Below are 21,649 nucleotides of genomic sequence, written 5' to 3'. Positions count from 1 at the left end.
CCTAGAAATATCCATAGTAACACAATTTCACTGTCCACTAATGTGGACTTATCATGAGTCCTTTCTCCCGAATTTCGCGTCGCGTGACGATTAATCATCGCATAAAATTCCATGACGACCGAGATTTAAGGATCCGTAATAATCGCTACCGTGGCACCAAAATCCAACCTTTGCGTGCTGCTATTTATCAGCTCAGCAAGTATATTTTTCGCCATGGAACGGAACCGAATGACGTACGGATTTACGACCTTCTCAATAGCGGGTTAGCATGGTTCCATTCAGTTTTTTTCAGATTTGATTAGACTCTGTCTAATGACGAATCTAATTTCGTGCGTGTAAGTTATTTCTAACCATACTCACGTCCAAACCAAATCCGTCGAGGTCCTAAAAACAGCCAATCAGTATGAGTTAATGGAAATGTTTTATCGCCTGACATTGTCCACTGTGAACTTCACTAGGCATCACAGTCAACTTTTGCTACGTCGAGATTCTCTATTTGATCAATCCATTCTGTTGGGACATCATTTGGAGCTCTTCAAAATAATCTCACTATTTTAAGCCTCGTATTACCCACATGCCTATGACCACGTGTTGCCCGTCACACGCGAAACCCTCGTCAGCCGCGTTTCCAAGCCGGCTTTCACACAGGTCGCGGAACACAAAAAAGTTGTTTGTTCAGTGCGGTATCTATCGCTACCGTGCCCCGTTTCGGCCGATGGCCTGCTTCTTTTATCGTTATCATTGAACTTGAATCTGAGTTGTTTCCGCTGCTTGCCGTTTGTTGTTGATGGTGATACAACAGGTTCGCGCTCTTCCCTTAATCACAGGAGGAAAAACAAATTGCGTGAGCGGCGTTTAACGGCTGTTGTATACATGTACATAATTGGACAGCGTTTATCGGTGCCATTAGTTGAGCAGGACTCATCAAGGTTTTCCCCCCAGCGGAAATTCATTACCCAACCTCCCCTTCAACGATGGCTTAGGGCAAGGCAAGTCAATGCCAAGGACGATGCCGTTTGGCGGGACGATCTGTTTGCTTATGAATATTGATCAAACTTGTTTGCCCCCGCAGCAGCGGGCTTGCATCGTGGAACTAAATAAACAACCTATTTTTGTGTTGCCAACATTGTCCCAAACGATGTTTCCGGTCCGCTCCGGAGGAAGGAATCGGTGGTACCGACTTGCAGGATAACGACTTTCTGTTTGTTCTTTCACATCGCACGGATGGAACTTTTATACAGCTATTTGACGTAATTGAAGACAAACATGGAAATTTTCGTCGGAATAGATGATAAGTTGGGTATATTTGGAAATTAGCAAAACTGTATCAAAAATGGTATTGTTCATCCTGTTGTCTCAGAAAAAAAAACATGGAAAAATGTATTTCATATAAATTTCAAGGGAATTTCAAATGTTTAAATAATGATCTTGAACATGAATAATCTGGTTTTGATAGTCGGCAGTTTGTTAATTGCTTACTGATTTTTTTTTTTGGAAACAACAAATTTGACATTTTTTTTGAGTTTCGAGACTTGTTTTTGTTTCTTGTAAAGGGATTCAAATTCCTAGAAATCCATTCCATACAAATACCTATAATGAATCATCTTCTGGAATTGTTAAATTGTTGTTTTTTTTAACAAAAAAAAAAAACACTAAACCTTTATTTAGTAAAAAAGGCAAGTTAATTTTTACGAGAAAATGGATGAATCTCTCATTAAGATTAACCCTGCTTTTTCATAACCAAAAATTACGAGAATTGTGCCAATACTAATCATTCATTTTCATAAAATTTTACAATTTGAAGATTAGAAGGGATTTGAATTTGAAGATTTGAATTTGAATGTGGACAATTGTCCACAAGGGGGGGAGGGAGGTCCTTAGATGTCAAAAAAATGTTCACTTGGTTTATGGATGGTCCCTTAATAGTAGTTTATGGAACAAGTTGCAAAAATAAGATTTTTTCAGCGCAAGTCGTACATTTATGCAACGAGGTTTACCGAGTTGGATAAATAAGACGAGTGCTGAAAAAATCAAGTTTTCAACCAGTTCCATACAATACCATTCCGACAAACACCCTTTGAATGAAATTGTAAGTCAAATGTGCATGTAATTAGTCAATCCACCGTTTGAATCAAAATAGTGTTGGAAATTTTCACTTTTCAAAACATGTGCCGAAAAGTTAAAAATATCCTTTTTGCAATTCCGTCGTGAAACTACTTACTTTTCCTGTCATTCTTGAACGACGAAATAGCCTACTTTTCTGTACCAAAAATAACAGAATCGAATAGCAACACTTTTCAAAATAAATGCTGAAAAGTTCTACTTTTCAGCACTGAAATGGGTGCTGAAAAGTTGAACTTTTCAGCACTTGTTTCGAAAAGTAACACTTTTCAACATTTTTTTGATTTAAACGATTTATTGACAAAATACATGAAAATTCGACTTAAAATTTCACTCTATGGGTGTTTTTCGAAATTGCAGAAAATGTTGTATAGAACTCGTTGCAAAACTTGATTTTTTCAGCACTCGTCGTATTTATCCAACTCGGTGAACCTCGTTGGATAAATGTACGACTCGTGCTAAAAAATCCTCTTTTTGCAACTTGTTGCATAAACTACTATTACACAAAATAACGAGGGTATCGTCAATGTTGGATATTTTTAAATTAAAATATAAAAATAAAATTCAATAAAATATGATGTTAATGCTCACACTTCATATTTTCTTTGGATGTAACATAAAATTTCATAAAAGGAATTTTAATTTCTGATTTTCTGATGATTTTTGTATCCACCAAGGATGTTAACGATACAATTAACAACAGTCTTGTCCTGTTTTAAAGCATGAACATTAAAAAAATATGTGAAAATACCGAAAAAACCTTAATTTCCAAAATTCCTAATATGGGATGTTTTTTTACTTTATTAGAGTTTTTTTGTATGATACTCATATTTTCTCAAAATACCCAATTTGAAATGAAAATACTATTTTTTATGATTTACAAAATGGGTGTCGAACGAAGTAATATTTCGTATGAATTTTCACTTTATAGATTTTTGTTTTGTAAAATAACAAAATACCGTATTTTGAAATAAATATTCACATTATAATGACAAAAATTAAAATTTTAATGAAAAATACTGAAATTTTGAAAAAAATTAACAAAAATAAATAAAAAATGCGGCATTTAAAAATTAGATTTTTCGTGAAAATTTGAATATTTTACAAAAACAAAAATTACCCAAATTGCAATTAAAAAAAAATTAGCGCTTTCGGAAAAATACGATGATTTGTGAAAATTTTAGTATTTCATAAAAAAAAAACACATCGGGAGTTTGTTTTGAAAAGGTCCAAGAAACCAAATTTCCAGTGTTTGCTTTTTGGGTGTTTTCGAAATCACCTTGAGTCAGGGGTATTAAAAAACACCCAAAAAGCAAAAGTTGAAAATTTGGTTTAGTAGACCTTCGAAAAAAAAAAAAAAAAAAAACTCTACTCTTGAATAAATTGAAAATGCATTAATATTATTGCTTTGTTAGCTTCCTTATAGCAAATTGTAAAAATTTGAGCATTTTCGCCAAAACATTGTTATTTTATTAAAATTTTAGTATTTTACAAAACAAAAATTAATAAAGCGAAAATGCAAATACAATTTGGTTTCGTTTGATATATGGTATGTTGTGAAATTTGGAGTATTTTAAATTTTTTCAATAAAGTGAAAATGCATACAATTTTTTGCTTTTTTTTATAAGTTTTTGTTGTTGTTGTTCAATGTTATATATTAAAAAACTTGCGCAAGGATGTGGCCTAAATTTCAATGATTTTGAAAATGTATAATGTATATTTTTAAAAACACTAGCCCATTTTGTTATGTTTTATCTGATAACCCATATCACGTAAATGCTTACACTTAATTAGAAAAATTACTCCCACGGCCACTTTAAGATATCATCTCCAGAGCGGTGCGACACACTTCTCGGATTCTTGGAGCTGAGAGGCCAATGCCGCAATGAAAAAACAACGCCCAGCCGGCGGCATCAAACCATTAGAACAGCACTCTTAATTGATCCAGATAGATGGTGGCGATAAAAGTTGCGAGAATCTTGTTTTTATTTTCTGGAAATCAGCCAACTTCAGTGCCCTGGCACGATGACAATAGTCTGCGCAATGTGGCAAATGATTTGTTGACATTGGGACGTCGGCGGGACACGTGACTAGAGGAAATTAGCAATTCTCGATGTTGTTTCTCCGCTGGAAGGACATCAACGATTGATGATACTTTGGTTAACTTAAGTTCCGATGTCATCGCTTTGGAACCTGCTGTCAATCGGCATATTGTCACCGCAAAAGTTAGTAGAAAACAGGAGAATAATTGATGACGCACTGTTTTTAGATCGAAAAGTTTTTATTTATTTTCCATTTTCCCGTGATACCGTTAAAATATACCACCAGCCTACCGGTAGGGCCAAGCCGTGCTGGTGAACGATCGATAGCTCTCGAAGCTATTCCTGAGCGCGCGCCAGGCCTGCCCGCCAGAGTGCTTCAAGGTCTCGGCCAGGACTGCGTCGTACGGTACGGGTTTGCCCGCCACAACCGCAGCTGGTTTCGTCACCGGCGGCGACAACGACTTGGCTTGACTAGGCATGGTGGCGACACGCACTAAAAAAACGCAAATAGATTGATTAACTTTTAATGGCGGGTTAAAATTAAAGCCACCACACTTGTAACATAGTTCTTAACGACTCTTGGCCACAGCGATATTAACAGAAATTTGAGCAGTTGTACGTACCAGCACGACGGGTAGCACGTTGTGGTCAATTGGGTTGAGTAGTAAAGTGATACTAAAGTGCAGCCGGTGGCGAATGGCTAAGCTAACCCAGAGACATACACAGTCAGACGACGATGTAGCGATGACGGCGAATGTGACCGTTTGGCGAGATTATGTTCGTAATTGAGGTGTATAGTTGGCTCCCGAGAATGTTTGTACACTTGGAGCTGGGAGTACGGGAAAATTTGTTGTTTTAAGAGGACTCTTTGCAAGATTTTCAAAATGTGTGACTCATTAGGGGTTAGAAAACCCTATCTAACGATGAGGATATTAGATTCGAATTCTAGTCACTTATCTAAGAATTACATAGATGAAAAAATACGTAACATTTGAACAACTTATCGAAACTTCAAACAATTTAATATCGATGTATGGGACCTTTAACCAAGTTGAATGCAATCAGTTTGACTAAAGCATTTATTCTTTTCATTTCGAATCAAATCGGTAAGTTTTAGGCTTTTTTTGATTACAGACCAGACATAGACGCAACACCTTAGAAGAAATGGTTTTAATGAAATCTTTAATATTTTGTAAATGTTTAACATTAGCATACACAGAAGCATGCATAATATTGCATATCACCAATGTGAGAAAAATCGTTTAATGTTACACCCTAAATGTACAGTTGTTTTTTTTTACAAAAATATGCAACCTACGGGATTTGTACCCACCGCACACAGAGAGGACTGCTCCTTAGCTCACACGGCTATCAGACCGTTAAAGGGTTCAGTAATGTAGATTTACCGATCTGTTTGGTTGCCTATTTCTGCATGTGATTGTGAACTATTTTTTGCAAAAATTGATAACATATTTTCAAATTTATTTTAGACCAAGCTACTTTAGTTTGCTGAGTAACTAAAACTTTGACAAAGCATTTTGTGGCGCTTTTGGAAGTGAAATGGAATGTGAATTTACCTGATCTAAATATGGATATTTTTTACACAAATTTGCCATTAAAAAACTTAAAATGTTTGCAGAAAATATGCAAATCGATCAAAATTTAGTAATTCATCTGCGAATAGTCAAACAAATGCAAAGTGAAAATTTTAATGTTAGTAAGTTGTCTGCTCTAAAAATATCTCAAACAAGCGATAACAACTACCAAATTTTATTTTAACTTTGATTAATTTTTTTAAACAAAGAGAGAAATGTATTGAAGGTATTTTGTTCTACGTTTTTCTCGAATCTCGATTTTAAAAATTTTTATACTTCACTGACTCCGGTTCCAACTTCGACTGGTTTTAATTTTGCGGTTGAAAAGCACTGACAAATTATTTGCAAGGCATTAAATTGATTTTCGTGGTCAAGAATAGACAATAATTCATTTTTCTGCCAAAAATGCCGTAAAACAACACATTTTAACTTATTTGTAGGTATGCAAGCCACTCTACGAACAAATTAAGGATTGTTCTGTCCTGCTGTAATTTGTAGTGCGTCTATCCCGGGATTTTTCGAGATTTTTCCAAAACCGGGATTTTTTTTATATTTTGTCCCAGTTATCCCAAAATTAAAAAAATACATATTTTGGTCAGGAAATTTTCATATGGTTGTGAAAAGAGCGGAAAACTTGCATGTTTAGTAATCTATAGGATTTGAAAGCACTATTTTTTATAAATTATTTGAAATTATTTTTGTTGAATTTTTAGTGTACAGATCCATAAATTGCCGAGCTCCTGATGTATTGTCCATATAACATAATCTATTTTTAAAAGACTTGATATTTTAATACATACAAGTATATATCTAGATCAAATCGAATTTCATAGAAAAACCCGTTTATAAATTCGAAATTCGAATTTCAAAATGTTATAACTGCATAGGAAATCCATGACTCATAGGTGGGTTTGAAAATTTACCTTAGACATCAAGTTTTTGTGTCCTCCCGTCATCCTTCAAAAATTATCGAAAAAAATCAGAGGGCAAACAATAATTGTTAAATTTTCATAGATAAACTCGTTTATAAATTCTTTGATGTTTTGCGAATTTCGATAGCAGCACAACTGCTATATTGTATAAAGCATTTTGTGATCTTATTTGATCCTACATTTTGAAAGTTTGACTTGATATTTGAAATTGAACTTTTTTTAATTCGTTAAATGCTTATAAGCCACCTAAAATCTGATTTCCTGTTAAAATTACCAAACTAAATCAAATTCTATGATTTTAAGCTTTAAAAAATTTAACAAATTTATTGCTTTTTTTTGTTTTGACCGTAAAATATTTTTCCCGTTTCCCGGGAAATTTTTAATTTGAATAAGGCCGATGCAAATATTTTTCAAAGTTTTTGTCCTTCGGCTCTGGCCGGGGTTGAGGAATAAAATGAAATTAATGAAAACATGCTAAGAGTTTTTTTTCTGAATTTTTATGAAATACGTTATCATTTTTCGAACAATTTTAGTTTTTATTATTAAAAAGTTATTTGATATAAATGTTCTCAAAATATCGAGTGGTATAATATTTTTTAAATTATCCGCACCCACCAATCCCAGTTCAATCAACTTTGTTCTATCGATTCTAGTACCCCAGCTGCCGACTGTGTCAGAGGGGGCAAACAACTTCTAGTACGGGTTCTGCACTTGACACAGTTTTAAAAGCCTGACCTAGCGTGCGAGGGTAGCTGCATTTGCCTATATGCACTGGATGCAACCAGTTCCGCAAAGTTCCTCGCTCGATTTCAGTTGCCCGCCTCTTTGTCCTCACGGAGTTCACCGAAACCGAAAAATCGATAACACTTAGTTACCGGTGGGTGGTGCAATGTGCAAGTGCAGTGTGTCATGCACCCTTTATTTGTATGCAATTCGCTCAGCTGGGACTATATTGGTATACTATCGCCAACACCTCCATAGACACAAATCACAGCGGGTTGGCCGCCTTTAACGCATCGCCAACACGAAATGCATTATCCTCCAGCCTTGCCTCAGATTTCTCCTTAGTCGAACCAACTAAAATTGCATCAGCTGGTGGTGCATCGCTGATTTAGTGCTCGTCTGTGTGTGCAAATCGTAATTTTCTCATTAATATGCATCAATGGCCCTTCCCACACATTTACAAACGTGCCACATTAGAGGGGACATCAACGTCTTGGTCGGCAGTCAGTCATTTGGTAGAGAGAGAGTGTGTGTAGTATTTGAATCAATTACTCGCATCAAAATATACACACACGTGAATTAAAACCTGAATCTAATGCCAATGCCAAGGATTTTGTGATTTGTTGCACTTTACTGGGTTTATTTTTAAAAATGTTTACACATCTGCGGGGTAGTGATGCACGCGATAGTTCATCGTAGTGCGATTCCGGAAGATGCTTAATTTATCTTGATTTACTGTCGATTTTGATTTGTTAACCGAGAAATGCTTAATTTTTATACGATGGTCAGCAGAAACTCATGGCTGAATGATGAGAGTTTTCCTGGAAATCTATTTCTGGCAAGCTTTTCAAAAAGAAAATGAACGAAATGACACTTATCAGAAATATTATAAAAAGTTTCAGATTAAAGCTGGTAAATTTTAAGATGATAATTTTCAGATCCGTATGTTGAACGTTGGAGGTCTTTTAATTAATGTTGAAAATTGGACAACTATTCAACTTAAAGCTGGTGAAGGAAAAATTATTATTAATCTGAAATGCTCAATATTTAATTTAATGTATCGTATTTATAAACCACAATTATTCGGCATATAAACCGTTTGTACCCTTATTGCGCATTCAAGATAAAATTCTTGTTGTAAATCAAATGTGTCTCGAAATTTATATGGGTACCGTAAACCGGGGTGACTTTGATAGGATTTCAATTTGTTTTTGGAATATTTTCCAACAGGTAAGGTTTTTCTCATGATTATTATTTTTAAAACATGTACTGGGGTAGGCCACACAAAGTCCATGCACTATTTTGGAAAAAAAGATTTTTCAATAGTGTTTAGAAAAATAGTTACGTTAAAAATTCTTAGTTTAAATTCCGGGGTGACTTTGACAGTCATAGTTTTTCTTGCTAAAATCATATTTAAGATGTTCAAACTTTGTTTGTACGTTAAATGTACCATCACTAAAGTAGCTAATATAGTTTTTAAGAAAAAAAAATCAATGTTTATATTAGGTAACTAAGTTTATAAGCTTTTTAACAAATTACATATAAATTTTAGATAAAATTGTGAAAAAATCGGAATTTGGCCTGACATTTTTTTTAAACATGTTTTGTTCATAAAATTATCGATTTATATTGCATTTTATACTGAATTCGAAGCTCGAATCACTAGTTTCCACATTGTACATGAAATTTGTTCAACTGAAACTGCCTATAAATTTGGAGATTTTTTCAAACTGTGTTTCAAAAACACATATTATTTATTATTTACAAACTTATTTAACCTTCTCCTAGTGGAAAATTGTCCAAAGAAACCAAAAATGCATTCCGTTTTCCGATTCAAAATCATGTTCATTGAGAAAATCATGACACTTTGAGAAGTTTAGAATAATGACTTTCATCAACATTTTCTTAACTAAAGTTAACTAACTTTTTAAACTTTTTAAAACATTATGAAAAGTTCTTTTTGATGTACTTTGAACGCTTCTCTACCACAGTGAGTATGATTCTAAACAATTCCGTAAGTATTTTAATTGTACTCTTCATTTTGCGGAAAAATCGCAAACCTATCAATGTCACCCCGGCTATCAAAGTCACCCCGTTTTACGGTAATTCTCTACCAACTCACACAGCAGTTTCCCCGACCCCTCTTCGATTTGCGGAAACTGTGTCCTAAGGGGTAACTTTTGTCCCTGATCACGAATCCGAGGTCCGTTTTTTGATATCTCGTGACGGAGGGGCGGTACAACCCCTTCCTTTTTTGAACATGCGGAAAAAGAGGTGGTTTTCAATAATTTGCAGCTTGAAACGGTGATGAGATAGAAATTTGGTGTCAAAGGGTCTTTTATGTAAAATTAGACGCCCGATTTGATGGCGTACTCAGAATTCCGAAAAAAACGTATTTTTCTTCGAAAAAAACACTGAAAAAGTTTAAAAAAATCTCCCATTTTCCGTTACTCGACTGTAAAAAATTTTGGAACATGTCATTTTATGGGAAATTTAATGTTCTTTTCGAATCTTCATTGACCCAGAAGGGTCATTTTTACATTTAGAACAAAATTTTTCATTTTAAAATTTCGTGTTATTTTCTTACTTTGCAGGGTTATTTTTTAGAGTGTAACAATGTTGTACAAAGTTGTAGAGCAGACAATTACAAAAATTTTGATATATAAACATAAGGAGTTTGCTTAAAAAAATCACGAGTTATCGCGATTTTACGAAAAAAAAGTTTTGAAAAAGTTGGTCGTCGTCGATCATGCCCGTTTATGGTCACCCGCGACAGACACGGACGACGAAACAAAGAGAAAGGCAAAAAGTTATTTTTTCAAAACTTTTTTTCGTAAAATTGCGATAACTCGCGATGTTTATTAGCAAACCCCTTATGTCTATATATCAACATTTTTGTAATTGTCTGCTCTACAACTTTGTAGAACATTGTTACACTCTAAAAAATAACCCTGCAAAGTTAGAAAAAACACGAAATTTTAAAATGAAAAATTTTGTTCTAAATGAAAAAATGACCCTTCTGGGTCAATATTGATTCGAAAAGTACATTAAATTTCCCATAAAATGACATGTTCCAAATTTTTTTACAGTCGAGTAACGGAAAATGGGAGGATTTCTAAAACTTTTTTAGTGTTTTTTTCGATGAAAAATACGTTTTTTCGGAAATCTGAGTACGCCATCAAATTGGGCGTCTAATTTTACATAAAAGTCCCCTTGACACCAAATTTCCATCTCATCACCGTTTTAGACTGCAAATTATTGAAAAATACCTCTTTTTTCGCATGTTCAAAAATGGAAGGGGTCGTACCGCCCCTCCGTCACGAGATATCAAAAAACGGGCCTCGGATTCGTGATCAGGGACAAAAGTTACCCCTTAGGACAAAGTTTCACGCAAATCGAAGAGGGGTCGGGGCAACTTTTCCCGATTTCGTGTGAGTTGGTAGAGAATTACCCATATAGTATTACAAGCATTTCCCGGCAAACTTCGTCCTGCCCTTTTTGCTTTCTTGACGTTTTTAGCTTGTTTGCTTATTCTGCCTCCTGTGATGAAAATTTGATTTTACGCAACTTTTCAAATACAAAAAAAAAATAAAAGAATATAAAAATTGAAATAACAAGCCTTAATTTCAACATTTCAATGGAAAAAAGATTTTCTAAATGCATAATACACCTGCCCAAATGTTTCGCAATTTTTAGTTTCCAAAATATCTAAGTATTAACGAAAAAAAATGTTGTCCGAAAACAAAACTTTTCGCGGTACTGTGCATCTGAATTTCACAAAAATTCTAAATACTTTCATTTGATCCCAAACATGCTTAATATGATTTTAAACCCTGGAAAATGCATTTTAAATTGTTTTCAGTTGAAATTACCTCTATTTTCATTAAAACATTGAAGTTTTTTGAAAAAATATTTTTTTGCCCCCTGATTTTTCGGGCCGATTTGAAGGGGAAGGGGCGACATAAACTTTGAAAAATATTTGCAACGGCCGTACAGGATTTCGAATACAAATAAACTTTTTAACAAAAATATATTTGCGGATCTGTACATAGGTTTTTTAAGTGTATAAACAACTTAGTTTTAAATTTCAAGAAAAAAAATGAAATATTTAACACAAACTCACTTTTGACCAACTTTCTACGCGTTCAAAAAAATGGACTTTGCTTCGTTAATTTTTATCCATAAAAACTTGTTAGCTGTCATTTCAAAAATGTTATTAAAATGTCCGAAAACCCGTATTTTCTGATCGATTTGGTAAAAATTGTAGGGTATTATTAGGACTTTTCAGACAAAGTTGCAGGTTGTGATTAGGCTTTAAAAGAAAATCATGAATACACGGAAAAAATCCCATGTTTAAAATTTAATTTTTAAACACAATGCCTCATTTTTGTCAAGCTTTCTTTCTTTCTTTTGAAATGTTTTAGTGGAGTTTTGGTGTCAACTTTTGAAATGCATGATGGACGTTTTTGTTAGGCCAAATTATGATTTAGAGGTAGTGATTTTGGAAAAGTTGTAAAATGGCATTCGGAAATGGTTTAAAATGTTAAATTGAAACTGTAATCATTTTTAATGTTAAACCTTTCGAAATAAAAATCCTTTTGAATTAAAAAAAATTGTCCATTTTCGTCCATATGAATATTATCAAAAGAGAAGAAAATTCGTTTTTGTTTAATCATCGATTCAATCTTTAGTTTGCTGAGATATGTCCTTTCAAAGAATAAAAGTTAATAAAAAATATATTTCTCAGTGCAACCCAATTAACCAATTATTGATCAAATAACGTCAAAAAATAAAACATTTGTTAAAATCTCTCATCTCTTTGAAACAAACAAGAGTACAAATAAATATTACGGAATGGTTTTGAATCAAACCGACCGTAGAAGACAAGTGTTCAAAGTACTTCAAGAAGAAATTTTCATAAAAATTTTAAGTTCAAAAAGAAAGTTAACCAAAATTAATACTAAAATAATGCTATCCATCAACATTTTCTTGATTATCTATAATCAAGAAAATGATGATAGATAGCATTATTTATGCTCAAAGTGGCATTTTCAGTTGGCTAAATTTCATATATAATGTAAAAACTGTTTAGGGACTATGACAATTTCATACAAATAAAAAGGATTTTTGTATGGAGCGCGGAAAACTATGACTCATCCTTGGATTCAAAATAAGAATTTTCAAAGTAACTATATTTTAAACATTATTCAAAAATCTTTGTTTTCCAAAAATAGTGCAAGGGCCTTGTGTGGCCCACCCTTTTAAAAATAATAATCTTGAGATAAACCTCTCCAGTTGAAAAATGTTCCAATAATAAATTTAAATCCTATCAATGTCACCTGCATTACGGTACCTTTTTTATGATGTTATATTACACAGATAGAAATCCTCTTAAAGCTAATCCGGTGGCTCTATGTTTTGAATTCGTAAACATTGGAATGTTTCCAAAATCGTCAACATTTTTTCCGATTTCGAACAACAATGTTGTCTATTTTGAAAACATTTACCTTGAAATCGAAAAAAATGTTCACGATTTTGGAAACATTTCAGTTTTTACGAATAAGAATATATAGAGTTACCAGATATGCTTCCAAAATTTCTATCCGTGTACCTCAATTTAGACAGAAAAGTGGCATTACACCGGAAAAGAGGTAAATTTAAACATTTTTAAGTGGTAAAATTACACATTTTTCTGACATAAAAGATTCCCGTATGAAATATTGCCATGATTTTTTACTGTGATTTTAAGAAAAAAAAAATATATTGAAAACAAACTAAATTAAGTGAAAGCATTTAAGTAATATTTTATGCATTATCTACAATTTTTATTTTTTTTAGAATTTTGTTGCTGTACAAAATAATAAATACACAAACCAGTGATTAGTAAGAAAACCAACAAAAATCATACAAAAAAACACTTAAACACCAATCAGTAGTCCAATTGCAGTAACCTGTTTCGCGCCAGGAACGATCGAGCCCCGGATCCACTCGATCACCTTGCGGGTCACCCGGCGGAACAGACCGCGCGTTTTGGGCGGCCCGCTGCCACTTCCGGTCGCCCCCGCCCACACGTGTTGTTGATGATGTCGGTAATGATGTTGGTGATGGTTGGTAGTGTTGTAGTGGTCATGTTCGTGAAAGATGCCATGAGCGGTTGAGGAGGAAGCCGAATAGCTGGGATTGGGAAAGGATTTGCAAAGCACTTCCTGGGGCTGGGGCTGCAGGGACCAACGGGTCGTCGACGTCGGCCCAAACGAGGTGGCCGAGTGCCGCTTTTGGAACCGTTTCTGCTGATGGTAGAGCCGATGACAGTTGGAGTCGGAATGGCTGTGATGAAGAATTGGCCGATCGCAGGCAGAGGAAGCATGGGAGGTGGCGGCTGCCGTGTTGAACATTACCGGGTTTTTTTTTTGTTAGGCCTTCACAGGATATCACAGGAGTCTATACACTAAACGTGGGACACTACTCGGTCCCTCCAATCGACTGGAGAGCTCCTTGAAGTTATGCTAATAAGTGGCACCCAAACCACTCTCCTCCGTGTTTGTTTGCCTTTGCTACTCTCTTGTACTATGCACTCTTCTAGTGGGGGGGTAGCACACCACGTTCGCGGGGGTGTGTTACATAGTTGGAGTACTCTTAAGATATTGATTCTACGCTGCACCTTCTTCTTCTTGTTTTTCCGTTATCACAACACACTCAGTCCTTTAGCACCACTTGAAAAACGCCTTGTGCACGTTTACACTTGAGCAAATAAGATCGACCTTCGGGTTGGGGATATTTTTGTTTTCAGCACAGTTTGAGGAAAACAAATTATGATGTTGTCATTCACACTCTGATGGGCTCCGTAGAGTTACATTTTTTTCCTTCGTCTCATTTTTCCGATTTTCCGTTTTCGGGTGCCTCTGACAAGGGGTTCTTACTCAGCAGGTTTGTTGGCTGACTTCAGCGTGAAGAGATTTCTGATAATTGCTGCGAATGAAACGTTTCCAACATTATCCACGTGACCATTTTGACCGTTTTTTTCTGTTTGAAGAACCATGCGCCATCACTGTTCTTCTACTCAAGGACTTCAATGAATGTAGATTAGTGAGGGTAACAGTTAAAATATAAAAGTTGTTTTTTGGCTCCCCATTAAGAAATCATCAACTGCTCCGAAAAAATGCGTGTTTTGACGATTTTCATAAGGACCAATTTTAGCTCGCCACGTTTCCAAAGAAACGACACGCAAACATATTTTTACACTTACTGATCAATTAAAAACAATGTTTGTCGATTCGAGGATCTCACGGACCAAAGAGCTCACACATGGAAACAATTGTGAATATCTATGATCCGGATTCTGATATATGATTCTATGAAACAAAAAAAAATCAAATAAATCAAACTGAAAGTACCATACTTCTCCATCAAAATGGGTTCCCAGTACATTAAGCTGGAGACGCATGGTGCCAACTATTGAAATCTCAACTTGCCCTAGACCCTAAAGATCGATTGTAATTACTAAAAGCTATCAGAAAAATGTAACCACGAAAGCCGAATCGGAATCAGAAAAGGACCTAATGAAAAAAATATTCGTAAAAAACTTTTAAAACACATTCCTTAAATTCTCGAAGATTTTTTTAATTTGAGAGTTGACAGAGTTGGATTCATTACCATTTCACACTACCGAGTGCGATTATTCTGACGACAATGACGCTATAGAGAAGGCTTTTCTCCCAAGTGAATTTTAGACTTTATCTTAGCTGTTACAACCGCTATAAAACCTACATTACAACGGCCAAAACTTACATCAAAACCACCAACCAGTCGTAACAAACTCCCCAGAACCCCTTTAAACCCTTCTTGAAACTCAAAAGGATCTCCGCAGGAGGTTGTCATAAAACCTACATAGGAGTTCAAGGCTTTACAACTGATTCGAATCCTAACAATCTACTCAAAGCTTTAATAAAACCTTTGTTGAAACCTAGTCAGGAGTTATGGAAAAATGACATTTCATACGTCTTCAAACGTCTTATGAGAAATAGGTTATATTTTGGCAAAACATAAGTCTTTGTTTTGCTAAATGATATAACGGTAATGGTTTGCAAAAATGACGATGATAAATAATAAATAGGGCTAGTGATTTTCACGGCACAAAATGTGAAATTTCGCGGCATGCCAAATACAAAACCTTGACTTTTCTCGGCAATTTTGCGGTACCCTTGAATCGGCTTGAAATGACCGTGTGTTCAGAACAGTTACTGAAAAGTTAGCAGTAGCTCAAGATACAAAATATAACCATTTGACACAACATATTCATTGCAAAAAAAATCACGGATTCAGTTTTGGCAAATTAAATGGATGAAATTGTGTGCAATTTGTATCAGTTGAATTAACGATTCAGCTATTATACGGAGATTTAAGATAATCAATGTCTTCAAAAAAATTGAGAAAAAATTCATGCATAGCCGTTTTTTTAAACTTTTAAACAAATTCATACAAATTCATTCAAAACCAATTTGAATAAAACACTTTTAAAATCTATATTTTTTAATTTTCACCACCTTAAATGCAATTTGTTCATAAATTTTGCAGATTTAATAATAAAATAACTCGAATTGCTTTGCGTTCATTCTTTGACGTTTTGATTGACGTTTTTTCACATTCTTGTTTTTTTCAAAATTGTGTATTAATTAATAAATAAATTTGCTATGATTTTTTTTTTGATAGAACTGTTTCCAAAATGCCAGGTTGAAAATCTTGTGAGTTGTTTAAATTTAAAAATTAAATTTTAAATATACTGGGAGCAATTTTGGAAAATATTATTTCGAATTTCGCAGCATTTCACGGCATTTTACAAATTTCACGGCCAAAGGCGAACTTCACGGATTACGCGGCTTCCGTGAAATCGCGAAAAATCACTAGTCTTAATAATATGATGTATTCAAAATAAAAAATAAATAGAAAACTTATTTCTCGCAATTGGTGATTCAAATTCAGCTGCGGTTGAAATTTTGATGATTAATAAGCGGAGATAGAGCCAAAACAAATCAACAAGCCTCATCAAAAATCATTCTTTTGTAATTAGAGTAAAAACACTATTGTATTGCATTTAAAAAAAATATGTTCGTATACTTCTATCGCAATATTAATTTTATCAGAAATTCAGCATTAATGTTTGTTTTCATCAAATTTAAATAACATTTTTCACTTGACACGCGTTTAGCGCCATATTTATACATTGCTATAATCGGCTGCGTAAAATGCTTTTTTATGAGCTTATGGTTTTAAGTAAGCTTTTTGCATGCCTAATGGCATTTGACAGCTAAAACACCCTTAGTTTTAAAGATGCATGTGATAAAAGCGTTTGGCATGACATTGCCATTTCAGAACTCTCTAAAAACTTTCATTAAACCTTATAGAAAGCCATTTGGCTTTATGTCCAATGCATAAAACCTTGTTAGAACCTACTAATTAGATCTTGCTTATTGGTTGCGGTGAATGCCCAAATAAAACTATAAAGCAATCTAGATGCTACAATAAAACCTCAGTAAAACTAGATGGTGGCTAGTTGATTTAAAAATGATACTTGGGCTTTAAGTGTTCCGCTCTATTTGTGATTAACCTCATCCTTTGTTGATTTGATTTCCATCATTACTATGCAACGGAAGTTTGCAAACAACAACAACACCAACATAATGAAAGCCTTTTTCTCCGAACTCTTAGGTTTTATGCTCTACCAAGTGCTCTATAGCTACAGTGGCGACACGGAATAGAAGGAGAAGAAAAGCTTATCCTCAGCCACCCACGACGGGGAGCTTCTATCGGCAAAGATGCCGCAGGATACATCTCGTCTCAATCAGGAGCGGTGCATCGAAAGAAGCTTAGCGAGGATTACCCTCAAGGTTGTGGACTATTGGTGGAATGGAGAATAATGATTTCAAAGTGTACGGTCTGCGAAGCGCTTTCAGTTTTTCAATTTAGATTAATGTGGGTACCTTTCGCTAGTCGAATGCTGTTTGTGAGAAATATTCCAAGAAATCAGCTCGGTTCAAAGACTTGCTAGGGATTCAAAGCTACTGCTGGATGAATCAGTTGCAAAGCTTGAGGTGTGACGATAATTCAATAATTGAGTTGAAGTTTTCTTAATAACGTCATGATTCGAATTCCCGGACGCTTCGAAACCCGGACACTTCATCAGGTTTCATCAATTATTTGGATATAAGTTCGCATTATGAATGTCAAAACTGTGTTATTTGATGAATTTCTACATCAACTTTCATTTAAAGTTTGATTGAACGCTGTAGTTAATGCCAAAACAATTGAATACAATAAAATTATAAGTTTAACAAAAATGCGAAACATTTCACTTGAAATATTTCATAGGCGTTCGAAGCACCGGGAAGGCAAAGCACAAATTTATGGTTTCGATTTCCTTAAATTCTAGCAAATTTTTATATAAACTATCGATTGTTTTGATATTAACAGCTTGTTTGAGACCTAAAGAATGCCATTCACTAACATTTCAGTCCAAATTTGTGCGATTCATTAGCAAAAACGAGTGTCCGGAATTCGAAGCAAAAGTGTCCGGATTTCGAATCAGCTTGTATCAGTGTCCGGGATTCGAAGCACAACAAGTCATTTTAATTTTCAAATGCTGATGAAAAATTGTTAGAAAAGACATATTTTGCATGCATTCTCTTAAAAATGACTGTTTATACTACATCCTGATGATATTTCTACATTTCCAACTTATTACATGTTTTTTTGCCAGCTATAACAAAAATGATATGCTACTGAGTGTCCGGATTTCGAATCATGACGTTATTTCGCCATATTAATTTACACAAGTCAATGCTATCTGCTGTTCCCTCTAATAAAAAAATAAATACTTGAAATTTAATGATCTTAAATCTTTGAATTGAAGCAATTAACAAAGAGTCAAGCACCCGTTCACGATAACTTATAAAAGATTAATGTCCACTTCTCAGCGCTAGAAATCAATTTCAAGAGACCAACTTTTCCCATAGCTTAAGTCCTCATAAACTATCATTGAGTGTTTTATGGTCGCATTCGCTCGTCCGCGATGATGCCCGATTTAATTCCGCTGCATCATCGCGCCAAGTTTAACGACGATCAACGTGGAAAGTGTGCTCCGAGAGTGTCGCCATCCCATCTGTTAAGTTTCACATAACAGGAAGAAAGGTCGTCTTTCCCATCATCCACCTACACCAAGTTGCAAAAAAAGTGGTAACAAATTGCCGCCGCACAACATTGGCTCTACGATATCGTACACTAAATTGAATACTACTCCCGCTCCTATACTAACAGCCTCAAGTGGCCAATCTGGGAAGAGTTGCAAAGGGGGGGCCTGGCCGTAGTGAAACGGTTTATGAATCATTAGCCATTAGACAAATTGCATTTATGATACAGTTACACACACACACATCGTTAGCACCACCCCACAACTACTGATGAAGGAACTGACCGTGTCCGAGTGTCTGTGAAGTGGTGATTGAGGAAGGAAGTCATCGTAAAGTTTTCCTCCGGACGACCGACGTCCAAACAGCTGACGGCCGGAATAACTATAGTGGAAAATGAGCCAAAGAAAATCGTTTTCACCTCGAGTCCTTTCCTGCACCGTGGAGAGCCATTGCTGGAACGTGTATTTGTATAATGGATGAAGGCAAAAACGGATGAACTATTTATAGTTCTCTTTGATATAAAATTGTTTGAGAAAATATCTCGATCGAAGTGAAGATTCTGCTTTAGCCAACAGGTTTAAAATGGAGACCCATTTTGATCAAATTTAAGTACTTTCGAACGAATTTTATTTTTTTATGTTTTGACTATGCACCCAAATCTTTCATCATCAGACTTTGCTAAAGATCCACACAAGACGAAAAAAAAACTCAATCTTATGAGTTTTTCATAGACCTTTTTCCGACTTTCTTCAACCTCGCCGTAGACAGCCTACGGCGTTTTTACTTTTATTATACATACAAGAAGCTAAGCCACCATGAAAAGCTGAACAAGCCTTAATATTGCTGGCTTGACACGGGCGGGACAAAATGGGAAAGCCACGCCGGATGCTGTCGGTTCGGGATGAATGCCGCGAAAAAAAAGACAGGTTCAGTTGAGTTGGGTGAGGAAATGAGGTTTAAACACCTTCTGTGTTGATTAAAAAACGAAAATTGAAAACTTCCTCATCGAAAATGTGTGCGCTTTCACAAGTTATTTAATATTTCAAGCAGGTTCTTCGATGATCTCTACCCCGAAGAACTTGTGCATAATCCACTAGGTCAATTCCCAATTGACATTCCGCCATAGAATCATGGCACCCCGGGACCCAGAATATCAGTTATGCATTAGTAATGGAGGAAGTCAAGATATGGCAAAGGAACAAGAAAAATCACTGCTCTCTTGTGAATTATAATGAGCGAGTCTCCAACGGTAACGTTTGACGTTGTGGGGCAACCAGGTCAAGCAAGAAAACATTGCTGGTGAATGAAGGAGGAGACCAATCTGTTGTCAGAAATCAATTAACCCGTGAAATGGCCGGTAAGAATGATAATCACGACATTCAAAAAATTGGTTTTAGTGGTTTGAAGAATGTTGATTGTAGCAGAAATAGAAATGATTTTAGTTTACTTTGTATCGAAAAAAAAAACATAAAAATCTATAAATCGGTCTAAACTAATCTACGAAATAGTATTTTGAATGACAATGCCAAGAATATTTATGCGATCCATTTTTTTTAATGTAAAGATTTATTTTTAAATACATGGGAAAACAAATATTATAAAAATCTAACAAAATGTTTTTCATTATTATTCCTAAATGGTTCTCTAACATTGATGTCTTCAGAAAAATGTAGGTTATGATTAGGAATTTTCAGTAAATATAGGTACACGGGGAAAAAACATTTTTTTAATTGATTTTTTATGACTATAAGTTGAAATTTCAAAATATTTATTGTTCAATTTCGATTTTTTATATGTTTTATGGAATGAAAAGTAAATTTTTAGCCATAGTACTTGAAGGTGCAAACTCCTGTTTTATTTAAAAAAATTTTTTTTTTAAATATCGAAAATTACTATAAAAATACATTTTTAATCATTTTTAAAGCAAAATCGTGTTTGTTTTGAAAAAAATTAACCGTTTTCAAATATATTTTAAAGTTTTAATTTTTGATATTTTTATTCTTGATGGAAACCATCCCTAGAAAAATATGTATGACAAGCTGAGAAAATTTTCTCTAGCTTTCTTTCTGAGCTTAGAAAACCGGGCAATTATTTTCTGAGATACAGACTCACGAAGAATTCGAATCGATGAAAATGATTTTTTCTAGGTGCCACCTTAATTAGCCTGTAATTTTCAACTAGTGAAATCTTGGAGACTATTGATTCGATTTTCAATGATAAAATTTTAAATTTTTGCGAAATTTAATAAGTTTAAAGATTTCTAAAATATGATGTTAGGAAAATTATCTATTTTTAGACCTTTTCAAAAGTTAAGCTTAATTTAAAATTCTGAAATCTAAATTTTATTTAAAGATTATTTTTTCAATTTTTAAAGTTTTTTAGAGGACTATAAAAGCCAGCTATTGCATTGAGTATTTAAAATGTAAGATCAAATTATTTTATCATTTGAAAATTCTCAAGCCAAATTTAAAAAAAAATACTTCATATACAGCAATTCCCCACGAAAACAGCATGATTCGAAAAAAAGTTCTCCAATCGGGCTCATAATTTGTCTGGGGGTTCCTTTGCCGAAATAATTGGACTCGTATTTTTTTGTTTGGCCGAAAAATTATGCCTATGTCTGAAAATATTTTTACCTGATTTCTCGGAAAATTTTGCACGACGTATCAAAAAATGGTGAAATTATTTTTTCAATACTCTGAGATACAATTTTTCGAAAATAAAAAGTGGAAGATGACGAAAACAGGAAAAAATCGTCTATTTTCACTAAAACAGCGATTACTTGAAAATTACAGCGGTGACCTATACATGTTAGGGTACCAAAATTTTTGTAATTTAAATACGCAACTTTTGGTACCCTAACATGTATGTTCTACAAAGTTGTTCCCCGGATCAAAACCTATAAGAAACCTATGAATAGGAAAATTTGATAGGGTTTTGGGAAATTTTCTATAAGAACATGTAAAAAGTTACAATTCTCCATATTAAATTGAATCAAGTTCCATACTAACTTCAGATCAAAACTGGAGCAACTAAACCTTAACTAAATGAGC

At 34.4% G+C, this 21,649-nt stretch overlaps 1 protein-coding gene across 10 annotated transcripts in view; it reads right to left on the bottom strand.

Annotated features, from left to right (window-relative positions):
• The window catches only part of LOC120431243 (anion exchange protein 2), a 126,779-nt gene that overhangs the window by 37,691 nt on the left and 67,439 nt on the right, over positions 1 to 21,649 (bottom strand). Inside the window, exon 2 of one of the 10 annotated variants that reach the window (XM_052711029.1) lies at positions 13,812 to 14,382. The exons of the other annotated variants lie outside the window; for them this stretch is intronic. The gene's annotated coding sequence lies outside the window, so the exon portion shown is untranslated. The remainder of the gene's footprint in view (positions 1 to 13,811; positions 14,383 to 21,649) is intronic. 10 annotated transcript variants of the gene reach the window in all.

The sequence above is a fragment of the Culex pipiens genome, chromosome 3, assembly GCF_016801865.2.
Source record: "Culex pipiens pallens isolate TS chromosome 3, TS_CPP_V2, whole genome shotgun sequence".
NCBI lineage: Eukaryota > Metazoa > Arthropoda > Insecta > Diptera > Culicidae > Culex > Culex pipiens.
Note: the sequence above shows the minus strand (reverse complement) of the source record. Positions and strands in the feature narration are given on the sequence as shown.